The sequence below is a fragment of the Bombina bombina genome, chromosome 3, assembly GCF_027579735.1.
Source record: "Bombina bombina isolate aBomBom1 chromosome 3, aBomBom1.pri, whole genome shotgun sequence".
NCBI classification, from domain to species: domain Eukaryota; kingdom Metazoa; phylum Chordata; class Amphibia; order Anura; family Bombinatoridae; genus Bombina; species Bombina bombina.
In genome coordinates, this window is record NC_069501.1 from 44,939,359 (window position 1) to 44,957,205 (window position 17,847).

The following is a 17,847-nucleotide window of genomic DNA, read 5'->3' on the forward strand; positions in this document are numbered from 1 at the left end:
CCTATATACATCCCAGATTACCACAGCTCTATAGTGTCTCTCCTCCTCCTTTCCCGCTCTGCTCCCCGGAGCGGGTCATAACCTACATCCCTTTCCCGACTGTGCCCAGTGGAGGCATTTTCCCCTGAGGAGAGACACACTCTATCAAGGCTCGCTGCTCACAGAAACCACCTGACCTCTGCACTGCTGTCTGCTTGTCCTGCGGCCAACCGCTGAAGCAGCTTTTATAAAAAGTACTTCTCTTAACTACCTGGCATAAGCAACATAGCCATGATGTGCTAGATCCTGTGGCACCCCTCCCTACCGGTGTAAGCCAGCTGAACCCGCCAGGTTTTCCTCCTGAGACCCTTTCCCTGCAACTACCTATTGACATACCACCCACTATCTGTTACAATATTTGGTATACAATGTCACAGCAGGCCAAGAAGAAGTCAAAAGGACTGCACCCTTCAAAGCATACAGTTCGGGACCATTTTCAACCTATCAGGGACCCACTACCGGACATCTCAGGTGATGATAGATCTGTCTCACCTCCTTTATCAGAGGGGAGGGCTAGTGTGAGGAGCTCACCACCCTCTCACAGGCAATCTGAAACGATCACCATGGATTCCATGAAACTACTACTGGATCAGCAGACTCAGTCATTCACGAAAAGATTTGACAAACTGGAGAGGTCCTTCGATGACCTCAGAAAGGACATTGTTACAGTTAATGAACGAACGGACATAATAGAACGCAAACAGGAAGACCTGTTAGTGGACCACACAAACTGGGTCAGCTATACACAAAATTTGGTGGATCAGGTGTCCTCTTTAGAGGCGAAACTAGCAGACCTGGAAGATCGTTCCAGGCGGAACAACGTTAGAATCCGGGGAATCCCAGAGTCTGTGGGTCCTCAGGAACTAGAAAAATTTGCCCAAGCACTATTTAGATCTATCATAGGTCCATCAGGGGAAAAAGATGCAAGAATCGACAGAATACACAGGGCTGCTAGGCCGCAAAACCTCCCTATGGATAAACCCAGAGATACCATAGCTAGGTTGCACTATTTCTCCTTCAAGGACAGACTCTTGAAAGTCACCCTGAGACAACCCCAACTCCCGGACCAGTTTAAGGACATCTCACTATACCCTGATCTGTCCTCACTCACGCTTCAACAAAGAAGAAGTTTCAACGAGACCACTAGAGCTCTGAGGGCCCACCAAATTCGATACAGGTGGGGATTTCCTACTAAATTAATCATCACCAAAGATGGTACCCAGCACACTGCTCTTACTCCACGTCATGCACAGGACCTGCTAAGAGTCTGGAACCTACCTTCTGCAAATGGAAATGAAGACCCTCCCCGACCACAAAGAGCAGGGCCCCTACTGAGAGTGGGAGCCCAAGCATGGAACCCGGACAGACAAGAGGCACCTCGACAAGATCCTGGTCGATGATCCTTATTTTCCTATACCATCTGCAATAGCCTCATGATTGCCTATCTACCCCTCTGGGGGTGTTGTGAAGATTACCCATTATTGCCTAAACCCCAAAAGGCTTGAGTCATCTCCTGGCGCCATAGTGGTGCTGAAGAGCTGGTAATGTACAACTGACTGACACCCTTGTATATTACTCCCTGCTCCATATTTCCTTCTTTCCTTTCCCCATCCCAAGCTGCTAGAGCTCTGCTTGATCTGTTCCCTCACCTCCAGTAGACTGAGTTATGAAACGCCTGTATTGGCTCATTTCTCCAAGAGGACTGTTATTGCTACCGAGACCTGGAGGTGGCCGGGGAACTGGTAAAGTACATGTGAAAGACCATCTAGCTCAAGTTAAAATGTTTACTGTTAATATAAGTTAAAGTTGCAATGTTTGTTTTATTTGATGTCTCACCTATGATGCCAAATCAATGTTTTACATAGTGGTACCTCTGATGACTGTGTCGCTTTCTCCTGACTCTCCTCTTCTCTATCGTCTTTCCCTTAACCCTCCCTTCCCCCCCACCCTGCTCTATCCACAACCCTCCCGTCTCTATTACCTTCCCTACTATCCTATTCCCTCTTTTCCCTAAAAGTCCTCCCTTTCCACCTGGAATGTTGGTACCCCCTACCAACCGCATACATCCACTACCTTCCCCTCTACCCTTCCCACCTCCCTAATCCTGCTGCCCCATTCCTTCTTTCCTTTTTTGCCTTCCTCTTCCCTTCGCCTGGGCCTCTCTCCGCTCAACTTTCACACTTCACCAATGTTGATTGTCCAACCTTCTATCGCTTCCTCTAGACATGGGAGAGAACTGCCCTGGCGGGAGGTACGGGGGAAGGGATACGGTACATTGACATTGTTAAATGCCAAGAGCAGCTGTATTTAAGGTCTATAGTTTTACATAAAGGTGCTTTTGATGGTTATGTTTTCCTCCTCCATCTCTTTCTATCTCTACCATCTCTCCCCATTTCTCACCTCCTCCCTATACCCTGCCCCCCTCACTACCCTTCCCAGCTCCAATACCCTCTTACTATCATATTCCCTTCTCTCCCTCATCTCTCTCCCCTCCCCTAGATTGTTGATGGCTTGCCATCCGCCTACCCCTTCCCTATCCTTCTGCTCGCCCCTCCTTTCCTCCCTCCCCTTCCCTCCTCCCTTCCCCCCAACCTTCATCGCTCAATTCTTCCATTCTTGCCAATGTTATTGCTCAACCCATTATCGCTACCTCTGGATTTGAGAGAGGATTGTCCTTGTGGGAGTGACGAGGAAGAGATTTGTTTTATGGACAATGTTGAAAGCCGAGTACAGATTGTATTTAAAATCTCTATGAGTTTAATTTGCACTGTTAATCTTATATAATGCTCCACTGATGTTGTTTTACAAATTGGTGCTTTTGATGTTGGTATTCCTCTTTCTATCTCTCCTCATCTCCATCATCCTTCCCTCCGCTCTCCCCTTCTCTCTGTACTCGCTCATCATACTACCTTCCCCAGTGCCAAGATCTTCCTACAACCACATCATCTCCTTCCCCACTTCTCCCTCCCTCCTGGATTGCTGATGATCTCCTACCATCCGCCTATCCCTCCCCTCTCATTCTGCTCTCTCCTACTTTCCTACCTCTACTCCCTTTTCCTTCCACTGCTCTGCCCCTCTGGCTCTCTCTTTTAACCTCTCTCGCCCAACCTCCCTGTTTCTTTACTAGTGTTGTTTGCTCAGTCCATCGACGTTCCTCATGGACTTAAGGGGGGATTCTCCTGGTGGGAGGTGCTGGGGAGGAGATCTGCCATATGAGTATTGTCAAATGTGGGGAACATATTGTTTTTAATGTGTATTCAGATTTATTACATCATCTGTTACCCTCTAGGTATTGCTTCTTTACACCCTACCTCTTCTCGACCACCTTTTCACTCCCCGATCTCACCCCGGCCCCATCATCAGGATCCGCCCCATCCCGCCTCTCCTTTTTAGGTACTATTACCCTGTGCCCACTTCGGACCTCCTCATTACCTTTTACCACTTGGTGATATTACAAATCATGTGTTAAAATGACAGCTGTCTATATACATACTCATACCTACCCATCCTTTAAGACCTATCTGACCCCTGAAGCAGGCCTTCAGCACCCTTTAGACTCTCCACCCCTTACATTTACTTGTAGCCCGATATATAACATAAGTACATTGCGCTTTCCTAACCTACCTGGACTTTCTCCCACCTTCCCTCCCCCCTCCCTCCCCCTCGCATTTTCCCATTCTTCTTTTTCCTTTTCCACCACGCCCTTAAGATTACCTGGCCACGGGTTCCTATGTAGGATGATTAGTGACATATAACACACACCGGTAGTGGAGGGGAGCCTTCAAGCTCTCTCCTTCTACACTACCTTTCCCCCCCCCTCCCCCCCACGGGGGTTGTATTCTTGGTGCAGTTAGGGATTATTTATTTTATCCTCCGCACTCCCTATTTGGCAGAGTGTAGTAGTCTCTGCCCAACCCAGAGAACCTGGTGGAATCTAGTGTATGCCCTCCCTTATCTCCCATAGTTTTTGCCTCACCCTTATTTCCCCCCCCCCCTTTTTTTTTTTTTTTTTTTTTTTTCTCTCCACTCACAATGAAAGTGGGCACGCTGAACGTCAGAGGCCTGAACTCCCCCACAAAGAGAAGTTTGCTCCTCAAATTTTTGAAAACCCAACGTCTCGACGTTGTATACATACAGGAGACCCACTGGACGGAGTCTCGGGCCACCATGTTCCACCCCAGGGATTTCCTGATTCGCTTGTCCTCCACGTTCCACAAAAAAGCCAGGGGAGTTACTGTCTTAATTGGTAGACATGTCTCCTACGAGCCCATCTACCTTGAAACGGACCCTTCTGGCCGTTACATAATATGTGTCTGACGATTGGATAATAATCTGGTCACGCTAGTTGCTCTGTATTCCCCCAATGTCAACCAGACTCGCTTCCTTGGCAACCTGCTGGGTAAAGTAAGCCGACTTAAACAGGGCCATGTTATTATAGGTGGTGACTGTAATCTGGTGTGGGACCCGCGCAGGGATAGAAAGTCACAAAGAAAGGGACCCCCACACAGAGGAGAAGAACATTACTCTCACCTCTTCAGGAATGTTGTCTCACAACACTCATATCACGATGTCTGGAGGGCCCTGCACCCTGATGTCGATGACTACACTTGTTATTCGTCCCCCTTTCTGTCTTTTTCTCGGCTTGATTATTTTTTTTGCCACTCATGGACACTGCAGACGGTTGCGGCGGCTAGGATTGTACCTTACGTTTGGTCGGATCATGATGCAGTAGTGGTAGATATCACTTTCTCTCCCTCTGGGGAGGGTAGACACTCCTGGCGTCTACCAGAACACCTCCTCGCGGACCCACAAATCCCACTTTGGATACGGGAAATAGAGGGGTTTTTGAATATAAATGATACGGGAACTACATCTGCGCTAACACTGTGGGCGTCGCTTAAGGCCTATCTCCGCGGACTCTTTATGCAGAAATCCTCAGAAATTAGACGACACAGAGGAGCCAGCCTAGCCCAACTGTATCATGACTACTCTATCTCTAGGACTCAACTCAGAAGAACTAGAACAGACTCCTTGGTCAGGAGGGTTCAGACTCTCAAAAAACATATTGAAACTTGTGAACTAGAGAGGGTCCAGAGGGGACTTTATCTCCTGAAGCAGAGATACTACCACAAAGGAGACAGGGCAGACCGACTCCTGGCCCACAAACTTCAACAGAAAACCTTATTGAACAAGATAGCTTATATCACAAGAGATAGCAGAAAATTTTATTCTCCTAGTGATATAGGAGATGTCTTTGCAGATTACTACAGTGGTTTATACCAGATATCTGCTGACCCCTGTTCCCACTATAGGCCGGCACACGCTATCCCCAAGTTTCTACACAAACTTCAACTGCCACAGGTTCCAGATGATATGAGAGATCTCCTCACGGCCCCTATCACAGTGGAGGAGATTGAGAAGACGATCAAAAGTCTTAAGGCACATAAATCTCCTGGGCCGGATGGCTTTGATGCCATGTTTTATAAAAAATTTATTACCCCATTATGTCCTCTTCTTGCCCGAGTGTTTGGTGAGGCCATGGATGCTGGTAGCTTCCCCCGGGAATTCCTAGAGGCATCAATCATAACTATACCCAAACCTGGGAAGAGCCCTGACCTATGTGAGAATTACCGCCCAATATCTCTTATTAATGGAGATGTTAAACTATACGCAAAAATTTTAGCCTCAAGGCTAAATAAAACCCTTCCAGGTCTGATCCACCAGTATCAGGTGGGATTTACCCCAGGGACGACAAGGCTCAGACAATACCAGGCGTCTGTTGACTATCTTTTCTGAGACAGCCGCACTTAAGATCCCACTGGTTACCCTGTCGTTAGATGCTGAGAAAGCATTCGACAGGGTCCGGTGGGAATATATGATTGAGGTCCTACGTTCTTTTGGATTCCCCTCTGCATTTATCATAGCGGTAATGGCCCTATAACTCAGGCCCATCCGCTAGAGTCAGAGGACTGGGGTTTGTATCTAGAGCTTTTGAGATTAAGAATGGCACGAGACAGGGGTGTCCCCTGTCGCCACTTCTCTTTGCTCTCATGATGGAACCGCTGGCAACGAAACTTCGAGCATCCCCCTCTATACAACCCCTGGTGTTACATGATATCCCGCAAGTCCTAGCACTATTCGCGGATGACTTGACAATCTTTTTAGCAAACCCTGAGGAGTCGCTCCCTGAATTGTTCAAGATCTTGACCGAGTTTGCTAACCTAACATATTACAAGCTCAACTACACCAAGACTGAAGCCTATGCTATTGGTCTAGACGAGACCACTCTGGAGACCCTGAGAAGAACATATCCATTTAAATGGTCAACCGAAGGGCTGAAGCACCTGGGGGTAATGCTCTCTCATGACCCTAAACGAATAGTGACCGCAAATTACGGGTCACTACTCAAGGAATTCCAACAGACTGTCTCTAGTTGGAAGGTGCCGGAGGTCTCCTGGACGGGTAGAGTTGCGGCTGTAAAGATGCTCTTACTCCCAAAGCTGATCTATTTCTTTCGGTGCCTCCCGGTTCCTGTTCCGGCATATCTTCTCAACCACTTTCAATCCATCTTTACTAAATACGTGTGGAAGGGACGCCACGTGCGGCTTCCCCTGACCCAGCTACAAAAGCCAAAACGATGCGGAGGCTTGTCGATGCCAAACATTACATTATACTATAAGGCTGCTATGCTCTCGCATATTACCGCCTGGGGGGTGAGGGATTGCTCTGCAAGATGGTACCAAATAGAGCAGGGCTCATTGCCTGCTGGTGTGGACTTGGCCAATCTTATATGGATCCCAGATCACGCAGAGGTACTGAGCGGAATACATTGCCGCACAATCAAGACCTGTCTGAAGCTTTGGAGAGAGCTGCGATCTCTTGATTCGGTGGACCCGCACCCCTCCCCTATACACTCTATCAAGGCTTTAATGCAGTGCCTTCCTGAATCGCACCCCAGGAAATGGGAAGCCCTAGGGATCGGACTACTCTCAGATCTATATAGGGGAGATGCTCTGGCTATTCCACCCCAAGCTTATCCGACGGACAACTTCCCTAGAGAGTTGCAATTCGAATACCTCCGCTTAGTTTCGCTCCTTTTATCCTGGGGATTTCAGAAAACTAACACGAGAGTGCTCACCAACTGGGAGAGGAGGTGGTTGGTTGGTAGGCCTCTACGTGGCTCCCTATCGTTCCACTATAGAATTCTCCTTAACTCCCCTCACTTCTTAAAAACCCGGACTACAGAGGACTGGGAGAGAGACTTGGGGGTAGTGACATCAGAAGATAAATGGCAGCGTGCTCTCCAGGATGTTGGTGCAGCGGTGCGCTGCTCCAGCCTCTTCGAATTATATCTTAAAATCCTACTTCGGTGGCATTGGGTCCCAACCAGGTTGCACAGAATATATCCCTCCAAGTCAGCGGACTGTTGGAGAGGATGCGCCCAGCGAGGTACCCACCTACATATCTGGTGGGAATGCCCCAAACTGAACCAATTTTGGACTCAGGTAGCGAGACTGCTCCGGAGACTGGGTCTGGTGGATGACCTCACAGGAGATACGGCGCTCTTTCATCTTGGATTGCAAAGCCTCCCAAGGTCATCCCGCCTACTAGGTGTTGTCATCCTTTTGACGGCAAAACTAGTTATAGCTAGGCAATGGATGAAACAAACCCCGGTTACACTTACCCCAGTCCTTGAGTCCTTGGATTACATTCAAAACATGGAAGAATACGCGTTAAGGGTCGAAGGTCGTTATGACTTCTATTGCTCTATATGGTTGACATGGGAAGAGTTCAGGAGACTTGACAATGCCAACGCTTTGGGGGACGAACAGATAGTTGGGCAACTCTAACCCTGGGATGTGGTCTTGGCAGCCCGATTACTCCTCCAGCCTTCAGTGATCCTCCGCTCTCCCCCTTTTTTTTTTTTTTTTTTTCTTCTCTCCACTCCCTCCTTCCCCCCCTACCCATTTCTTTTCCTACCTTTCCCTCCCCCCACCTCTTGACCATGGTTCTCGGGGAAATACCCCTTCCCTGTAATCATAAGTTGACCTCCAGATGTTCCCCCCTTCAGAACCTAACAAGTATCACAATGTCTGTCTTAAGATGATGACAATTACTCAAAACTTAGTTTCTTATCTCTTTGTCCTGTATTGTGAACCCTTAATCCTGAGAGTTTTGTCTCCCGATAAGTACCAGTTTACAGGGCCCATAAGTGGTCCTAAGTTACACTGTTGACGCTTGCATGTTATGTTAACTTATTATAAGAAAAGAGGCATTATTAAGGTCAATACCATGCTCCCACTACAGCTCAGTGTACCTGTGTTTGAATGAAGGAATTACTGTCATATGATACTGTTTGAGATATTGTCCTTGTTACTGTGATTGTACTTTGACTTTTTTTATTGCCTCAATAAAAATAAAATTAAAAAAAAAAAAAAAAAAAAAAACAATTTCTATGGGGGCGGGTGTGACACCATGAGTTACCGCACCGGGTGACACTAAGCCTAGTGACGCCACTGATTGTACGGTACCGAACCGAGTTCACAGACATCCACTTACACTGCCGGTGATGCAAAAGCTATGGCAAGCGCAAAGGTACAAATCAGCTACAGCGCATCTAATATAAGTATAAGCGAGTGCACCCTGAAATGGCTGTCAAATTGCTGCACTGGTTTGATATTATGACAGTCTGTCTAGCCCGTGGTGTCACCCCTTGAGGAGGGTGTCACGGGTGCGGTCCGCACCGCCCGCACCCCCTAGTGACGCCACTGACACTCTGCAGGCAACAAGTGGCAGGCAGTATGGTACAAACTGTAAGAATCAATACAGGGAATTGGTTAGGTTACCACTCAGTCTCACAAATATTGGGGCTGTTAAGTCACAATCCCCTATTCTGATCCTAGACTGAGGGCCCAGTATGGGTTAAAAAGGAATTCTCAACTCTGCAGAAAGGATTAGCTCAATTAGTGAAAGCTGAATCCAATACTTGCTGAACAGAGGAGAAAAGGATATTAGTGCCTGTATATAAGGATTAACAGGCAAGACTCAGACAAAAATGAAACTTGCATATAATACTGAATAATAGGTAGGATATTTATACTTATACTAAAGCTAATAAGTCAGTTCACTTGTAGGAGTATCACAGAAAATAGAGACACATATATGAGAAATGCAGCCTTTTCCTGGAGTGAATGTACATAGGCACAGATTTCAATGATAAGTTCAGTTCACAGCATATAAGATACAAGTTTGCAATAAAACCTGATGAGTCCAGAAAACACTTTCAAAATGGTAATGCCAAAGGAATATTCAGTACCTTTAATCCTGTGGTCTGGTGAAAGATTCTGCTAGAGGAAAAGCAGCAGTTACCTGGAGTCCGGTATCCCCAAACAGGAAGTGCAGGCTGTGAGTGTATCAGAGGAGCTGCTGACAGGCATGGCAGAGGAATTCAGAAAAGCACAATCTGTGAGTGGTAAGCCTAAAAGCTTAAGTAAATGCTGAGGAGACAAAGGTATTTGTAGCAAGCATAAGAAATAACAAAAAGTTGCAGGAAATAAATTTTGGTGAGTTCCTGTAAGTAGGCTCAGGTAGAGATCCAGAGAGCATGTGAATTGCTTCAGCACAAGCCAGGATACTCAGCATAAGGATCAAATTACAGAGCACAGGATTTAGTTAGGAGGAGCCTTATAAAGGGTTCAAATTTAAAGGGACAGACAAACTGACAAGACCTCAGACATGACAGAACCCCCCCCCCCCAAAGGAGCCACTCCGAGGCTCAGGGCCTAGGATGATCAGGATTCCTCCGATGAAAGAGAGAGACCAAGCGAGGAGCCGTCAGATTTGTGGAGGGTTCCCAAGAATCCTCATCATAGGAAAACCCTTTCAAATGGATGAGATACTGCAGCTCATTGAGATGAAAACGGGAATCCAAAATGTCCTGAATCTCATATTCTGGAAGCAAAAGATCAGAAATCGGGGGAGCACAACTAGAGAAGGGAGGAGCCCCAACTGTAGAGGGCTTAAGGAGCGAGACATGAAAGGTGGGGTGCACTGGAATGGAGTCCGGCAAATCCAAAGTGACAGCGTTGGGATTAATAACCCTAGATATCCTAAATGGACCAATATATAAGGCAGCCAGTTTCTTGGTAGGAACCTTCAGATGCAGATGTTTAGTCGATAACCAAACCATATCACCAACTACATAAGCAGGGGGTTGCCTCCTGCGTAAATCGTAAAAGGTCTTCTGTTGTTGTTGAGATGTTTTAAGATTGTCCTGAATGATCCGAAAGTGTTGAGATAATTCGTTTATTGTGTCATTGACCAAGGGACAGCTGGTGTCTTCTCTGGGATATAAATGGAATCTAGGATGGAAACCGTAATTCGCATAAAAAGGTGAAACTTTTGTAGAAGCATTAACAGCATTATTAAAAGCAAATTCAGCAGTAGGTAGTAAAGACAACCAATCATTCTGTAAGAAAGCACAATGACAGCGTAAGTATTGCTCAAGTGTCTGGTTTGTTCTCTCCGTTTGCCCATTTGTTTGGGGGTGATATGAAGAGCTGAGTCTGCGCTGTATTTTTAAAATGATACATAGTTGAGTCCAGAACTTTGAGGTGAATTGAGAACCTCTATCTGATGTTATGGTATCTGGAAGTCCATGCAACCTAACAATATGAGAAAGAAAAAGTTTTGCAGTTTCAGAGGCTGTAGGCAAGGAATGACAAGGTACAAAATGAGCTATCTTGGAGAAGAAATCGACGACCACCATGATGCAGTTATGGTTGTTAGAGCTAGGAAGTTCTACCACGAAATCCATAGCAATGTCTTTCCAAGGCCTATCAGCCACGGGTAGAGATAAGAGTAAACCATATGGAGCTGCCTTGGATGGTTTCGCCATAGCACAAATAGTGCAAGCTTTGATATGTTTATCAACATCAGATGACATGGAGGGCCACCAGAAATCCCTTTGTAGGAGATGTTTGGTTCTACGGAATCCAGGATGACCACATATAACGGATTCATGGACAGAATGCAAGATCTCTTTTCGTAGATTTGACGGTACGTAGAGCTTTCCATCATGATAATACAGACCATCCTTATTTTTGGTAAGGTAAGGCAGAGGTAAGTCAGGATCTTGTTTTTGAGAGGACTGGAGGTTAGTAGTAAAATCCAAAGCTAAACCAATAAATTTACTTTGGGGAATGACACTACCAGTTGTGTTGGAATATGAAGGTCTTAAAACTTTCCTGGAAAGAGAATCGGCCTTACCATTTTTGCATCCAGGCCTGTATGTAATAAGGAAATCAAAATGACTGAAAAATAAGCTCCATCTGATTTGACGTGCCGATAATGTTTTATTGGTTTTAAGGTATTCCAAGTTTTTATGGTCGGTGAAAATCAAAAAAAGAATGGTTGTACCTTCCAGGAGATGCCTCCAAAATTCAAGGGCAGATTTTATGGCCAGGAGTTCTTTTTCTCCAATGGAGTAGTTCACTTCTGGGGATGTCATAACTCTTGAAAAGTAACCAACGGGATGCATGGGGGTGTTGGGTGTTTTTCTTTGCGACAAAATAGCTCCCAAGCCATAGTCAGATGCATCAACCTCCAATATATATTGCAATTGGGGATCAGGAAACTTAAGAATTGGAGCAGTAGTGAAAGAGTATTTCAACTTTTGGAAAGCTTGTTCTGCTTGAGGGGTCCAATGGAATGTTGATGAATTACCACTTAAAGAAGTGATAGGTTTAGCAATAGAAGAGAAATTTCTGATAAATCTTCTATAAAAGTTAGCAAAACCAATGAAACACTGTATCTCCTTCTTGTTAGTAGGAGTAGGCCAAGAAGTTATAGCTTCTATTTTTTTTGTTCCATCTGTATGCCTAAAGGAGAAATTGAATAACCCAAAAAAGATATAGTATCCGTATTGAAAATACATTTTTCAGGTTTAGCATAAAGTGAATTTTGTCTAAGTCGGAGTAAAACAGTGCGTACATGTATAGTATGTTGTTCTTCAGTTTTGGAGTAAATCAGTATGTCGTCAAGATATATAATCATACATACGTCAAGTAGATCTCTAAATAAATCATTAATAAAGCACTGAAAAGTTGCTGGTGCATTACATAAACCGAATGGCATGACAGCGTACTCGAACAAGCCATTCCTTGTTCGAAACTCTGTCAGCCATTCGTGTCCCTCTTTGATTCTTATTAAATTATACGCCCCTCTCAGATCGAGCTTAGTGAAAATAGTGGCCCCTTGTAATCGTTCTATGATTTCTGGAATAAGGGGGAGAGGGTATCTGTTCTTCTTGGTTCTTTTGTTGAGCTCTCGGTAATCAATAATTGGTCTTAACGTATTATCTTTATTACGGACAAAGAACATACCCGCACCAGCTGGGGATGTGGATGGCCTAATAAAGCCCTTCCGTAAGTTGTCATCGAGATATTGTTTCAAATGTACTAATTCTGGCTCAGAAAGAGGGTATATATGTCCGTATGGGATATCAGAACCAGGTAACAATTCTATGGGGCAGTCGTATGACCTGTGTGGAGGTAAGTTTTCTGCTTCAGTTTTGTCAAAAACATCCATAAAGTCTGAGTATGTCTTAGGAATAACAGGAGTCTCAATGGATGTGTTAAGTATATGTGTTGGCAGGTAACAGGATTTAGAACAAAATGTAGAATTGAAGAGAACTTGTGAGGTTCGTGTGTTTGCAACCAGAGTAGACCTAGAACTATAGGAAACAGGGGTGATGCTATAACGTCAAAGGATATAGACTCTCTATGACCAGAAGTAGTGGTCATGAGCAGTGGTACAGTCTTATGGGTGATAGGACCTGAAGATAAATAAGAACCATCAATCACACGTATGGCTAGTGAATCAATACGTTTTATTAATGGAATGTGATATTTATCAAGAAAAGTTTTATCAATGAAATTGCCCGTGGTACCGGAGTCAATAATGGCCTGTGTCTGGATTCTTTGTCCCTCCCACTGTAAAGAGATAGAGAGGTTACAATGAGTAATAAGTGAAAAGTGTTGAGTACAAACTACTACTGAAGACCTACTCTTACCCTTTTGTTTCTGGAGAATAGGACAGTCCTTTACTGTATGTGCCTTGGAAGCACAGTATAAGCACAAATGATTGGCCTTTCTTCTGTTCTTTTCTTCTGTAGTCAAAGGACCTTTAGTAAAGGCAATCTCCATTGGTTCATCAGAAGTGCGTGCAACAGGAGGAGTATAGGATGGTATAGGTGACTTTCTCCATGGCTGTTCTGCATAACCTCTCTCACTTTTACGTTCACGAATCCTCCGATCTATAGTGACAGCATGTGACTTAAGTCCATCGAGAGTAGAGGGGAGAGGACCCCTTGCCAATTCATCCTTAACAATGTCTGAAAGACCAGTACAAAATTGGTATAGCAATGCTGCCTCATTCCACATGGTGTCAGGTGCCCACCTTTTGAAATCAGAGACATAATCCTCAGCAGGTCTTCTATTCTGTTTTAATGCCTTAAGTGCATTTTCAGCTGTATTCTGTTTATTTTTATCCTCATAGAGGAAAGACATTTTCTCAAAGAACTGTTGTAGAGAATCCAGAATTGGATCATTATTCTCAAAAAAATTGGTAGCCCAAGCTTTGGGTTCTCCTTTCAGATATGAAATAACAGTAAGAACTTTTGTACGATCAGTAGGATAAGTCTTAGGTTTCAATGAGAAGAAAAGGAGACAAGAATTTTTAAAGTCTCTGAACTGATTTCTATCCCCTGAAAATCTCTCTGGGGGACAGACTTGAGGATCAGGGGGTGATTCAGGCATGGAGGGTCTGTTGTCAATGTTGTCTCTAATGACTGTTCTGAGATACTGATTCTCAGACTGGATCTCTCTAATGCCTTGAATTAGTATATCCATGCTCTGAGCTAATGCAGATACTTTATTAGTGAGTTCTGCTAACTCCATACTAATTCCCTTTTCTTTTTCTTTAGGCTCTGTAATATGTAAGAATCAATACAGGGAATTGGTTAGGTTACCACTCAGTCTCACAAATATCGGGGCTGTTAAGTCACAATCCCCTATTCTGATCCTAGACTGAGGGCCCAGTATGGGTTAAAAAGGAATTCTCAACTCTGCAGAAAGGATTAGCTCAATTAGTGAAAGCTGAATCCAATACTTGCTGAACAGAGTAGAAAATGATATTAGTGCCTGTATATAAGGATTAACAGGCAAGACTCAGGCAAAAATGAAACTTGCATATAATACTGAAGAATAGGTAGGATATTTATACTTATACTAAAGCTAATAAGTCAGTTCACTTGTAGGAGTATCACAGAAAATAGAGACACATATATGAGAAATGCAGCCTTTTCCTGGAGTGAATGTACATAGGCACAGATTTCAATGATAAGTTCAGTTCACAGCATATAAGATACAAGTTTGCAATAAAACCTGATGAGTCCAGAAAACACTTTCAAAATGGTAATGCCAAAGGAATATTCAGTACCTTTAATCCTGTGGTCTGGTGAAAGATTCTGCTAGAGGAAAAGCAGAAGTTACCTGGAGTCCGGTATCCCCAAACAGGAAGTGCAGGCTGTGAGTGTATCAGAGGAGCTGCTGACAGGCATGGCAGAGGAATTCAGAAAAGCACAATCTGTGAGTGGTAAGCCTAAAAGCTTAAGTAAATGCTGAGGAGACAAAGGTATTTGTAGCAAGCATAAGAAATAACAAAAAGTTGCAGGAAATAAATTTTGGTGAGTTCCTGTAAGTAGGCTCAGGTAGAGATCCAGAAAGCATGTGAATTGCTTCAGCACAAGCCAGGATACTCAGCATAAGGATCAAATTACAGAGCACAGGATTTAGTTAGGAGGAGCCTTATAAAGGGTTCAAATTTAAAGGGACAGACAAACTGACAAGACCTCAGACATGACACAAACCCATTCTCTAGGATCCCTTTTTAAGATATCACTTCCACACTGGTGCATATGCTGCTGAGTATAAAATTATAGGAAAACAGGTCAATGTGTCTATATGTATCTTATTTTGGTAGATTATGGGGCCGAATTATTAAGCTCCGAACAGAGCTTGATGCCCCGTGTTTCCGGAGAGCCTTCAGGCTTGCCAGAAACACAAGTTATGAAGCAGCGGTCTAAAGACCGCTGCTCCATAACCTGTCCGTCTGCTCTGAGGCAGCGGACAGAAATCGTTCGGATTGATTGACACCCCCTGCTAGCGACCGATTGGCTGCGAATCTGTGGGGGCGGTATTACACCAACAGTTCACAAGAACTGCTGGTGCAATGATAAATGCCCAGAGCGTATGCTGTCGGCATTTATCGTTGTGCGGCGGACATGATCTGCAAAATCGGATCATGTCCGCTCGCAAAAATGATAATTTGGTCCCTACATGTTTTCAATACCTATGAGCATGGACTAAACTTTACTTTTATTTATGTGTAATACATAAACAATTGTAAGTATCAATACGTGTTTGTGCTCACAGTATTCTTTTATATATATATATATATATATATATATATATATAGTATATATATTTATTAAGAAGGTAAATCATTCAAATATTGTCAAAACGTAGCTCCAAGCCAACCTCCCAATATTTCCTGCTGCACCTCATTTTAGACCATGATCTAATAGATGGTTGGTGAATATGTAACAGAGGAGAAATTATACACACTATTTAGCAGCTCATGATTATATATTTATTAGTCAAATACTATGCCCATTGATAATGAATACTGCAGTAACCCAATCTACATGGTCAGACCATGCAATAGTTGAAATCGCTTTGCAAGGGTTCTTTAACCCATCAAGAGATAGATCCTGGACCCTAGACCCTTCCCTGTTCCAGAACATTTTTGGTCTGACAATAAAGACTCAACCGACAACCCTTTCATTATTTGGGGGACATTTAAAGCTTACCTTAGGGAGGCGTCTTAATCCAAGATAAAGCCTCCATTAATAAAATAAAAAATAACTTAATTAGACAAAAAAAAAAATAGAAAAAGCAGAACTTCACAAACAGGTGAGATGGTCCAAAATTCTCCAACAGCTAACTTATTTCCCACCTCCAATGCGGACAAAGTGGTTCCACACCTTTTAGCGATGTGAGATAGTTGCCACCTCTGCCTGCCCTTTTTGCTTCAGAGGTCTCCTTGGTGGTTTTCGATGTGGCAACATTATCTGTCTCTTCCTTCTCAGGAACACTTGATCCTGTCCTACTAGTGGAGCTCCTAGTGGTGGTAGAGGAGCTTCTAGTACTGGCTAGTAGTTGAGGTGGCAACATGGGTAGTGGATGAATCTGTTGTAGTGACTGACTGCACTACAACTGGAAATGATGGTGGCGATGGAGAGAATGCAGGTGGAGACTGCTGACCTAAAAAAGGGGATGACTTTGTTTTCCTCTCTCATTATAGCACAAGGTTGCTATTAGCATTTTAAGTGCAAACATCTAATTAATTTATGCTGCACGTGAAATATTTAACTTGGCAGCATTAAAATGTTTAAATACTTGAAAGTCTCTCCAGATAGAGTCATAGGGCAGTATGTATGTGCATTAACATCAAACTAGCTGTTCTGGGAATGGAAGAAGTAGGTTCAGCTGCTTATAGCCTCTTGTTCAGAAAACCACTCTTCCACATTATAAGGCACAATAACTCCACTTTCACTTCAATTGACAAAATTCAAGCCTCCCTCTGACAACTTTTTCAGCCTAATTGGGTGTTCAACAGGGCTGGCATATATAGGGGTGGACTGCTTGGTTGTCAACAATGTTGTCAGAAACTCCAATTCATGCCTTGTTTACAGAGCATGTCTAACAAAGCCAGAGCACTGGTGGCACAAGCACCTCCAGACCCTGCAACAGACAGACAAGGTGAGTATCTCTTCTTGCCCTTACTCTCCCCACCCCTCTTCCCTTCCCTCTATTTATTTTATACAGCAGCTCACTCCTGCAATGCTAATTTGAAGATAGACCGGCTATAATTCCAAATGTACAGGTGCAGTTTTACTCAACAATCTACTGAAAGCAGCTTTGTGCAGTGAATCCTCTACAGCATAGGAGTTCTCAGTAAACTGTTGAGGCCACGGCAGCATGTTTGATCAGAGCGAGATACCCTTGGTAATAATTATTAAATGCTGGTAATAATTATTAAATTCTCATTTGTGTCAGGGGTATCTCATTCTGATCAAACATGCTGCAATGGCCACAGCAGTAGACAGTGAATTGCTATGCTGGAGAGGATTTAGGGGCCCATTTCTCAAGCTCCGTATGGAAGAGCGCAGACACGATTCAAGTGTAGATCTCCCAAACTTTTATTAACAGCCACACATGTGAATATACTCACAAGAGGTCAAATATAAACGAGCACGTCAAATACAAAATCCCCTCCCGGTCAATGTATCAAGCGGATGTAAGGTCAGTCGGTCTGCTGTTTAGATCGCCATGTACAAAGGTACTAACCGGTTTAACAGGGGATGGAGGTAAAAAGGCCCTCGGCTTTAGTTTTAAATAGGAATAATGTAGTTAATGATAGTAATTTTCTTTAGATTTAAATTATATTTAAGTTAGCGGGTGTTAGGGTTAGACTTAGATTTAGGGGTTAATAACTTTAATATAGTGGCGGCGACATTGGGGGCGGCAGATTAGGGGTTAATAAGTGTAGGTAGGTTGCGGCGACATTGGGGGCATCAGATTAGGGGTTAATAAATATAATGTAGGTGTCGGCGATGTTGGGGGCAGCAGATTAGGGGTTCATAAATATAATGTAGGTGGCAGCGGTGTCCGGAGCGGCAGATTA

General features: G+C 44.1%; 1 long non-coding RNA gene across 1 annotated transcript; it reads right to left on the reverse strand.

Annotated features, from left to right (window-relative positions):
* Positions 1-15,727: 15,727 nt before the first annotated feature.
* On the reverse strand, positions 15,728-17,548 carry LOC128652848 (uncharacterized). Its single transcript, XR_008401307.1, has 2 exons — positions 17,511-17,548; positions 15,728-16,904 (listed from the first exon to the last, which is right to left on the reverse strand). It is a non-coding gene; the product is annotated as an uncharacterized LOC128652848 (long non-coding RNA).
* Positions 17,549-17,847: the final 299 nt, after the last annotated feature.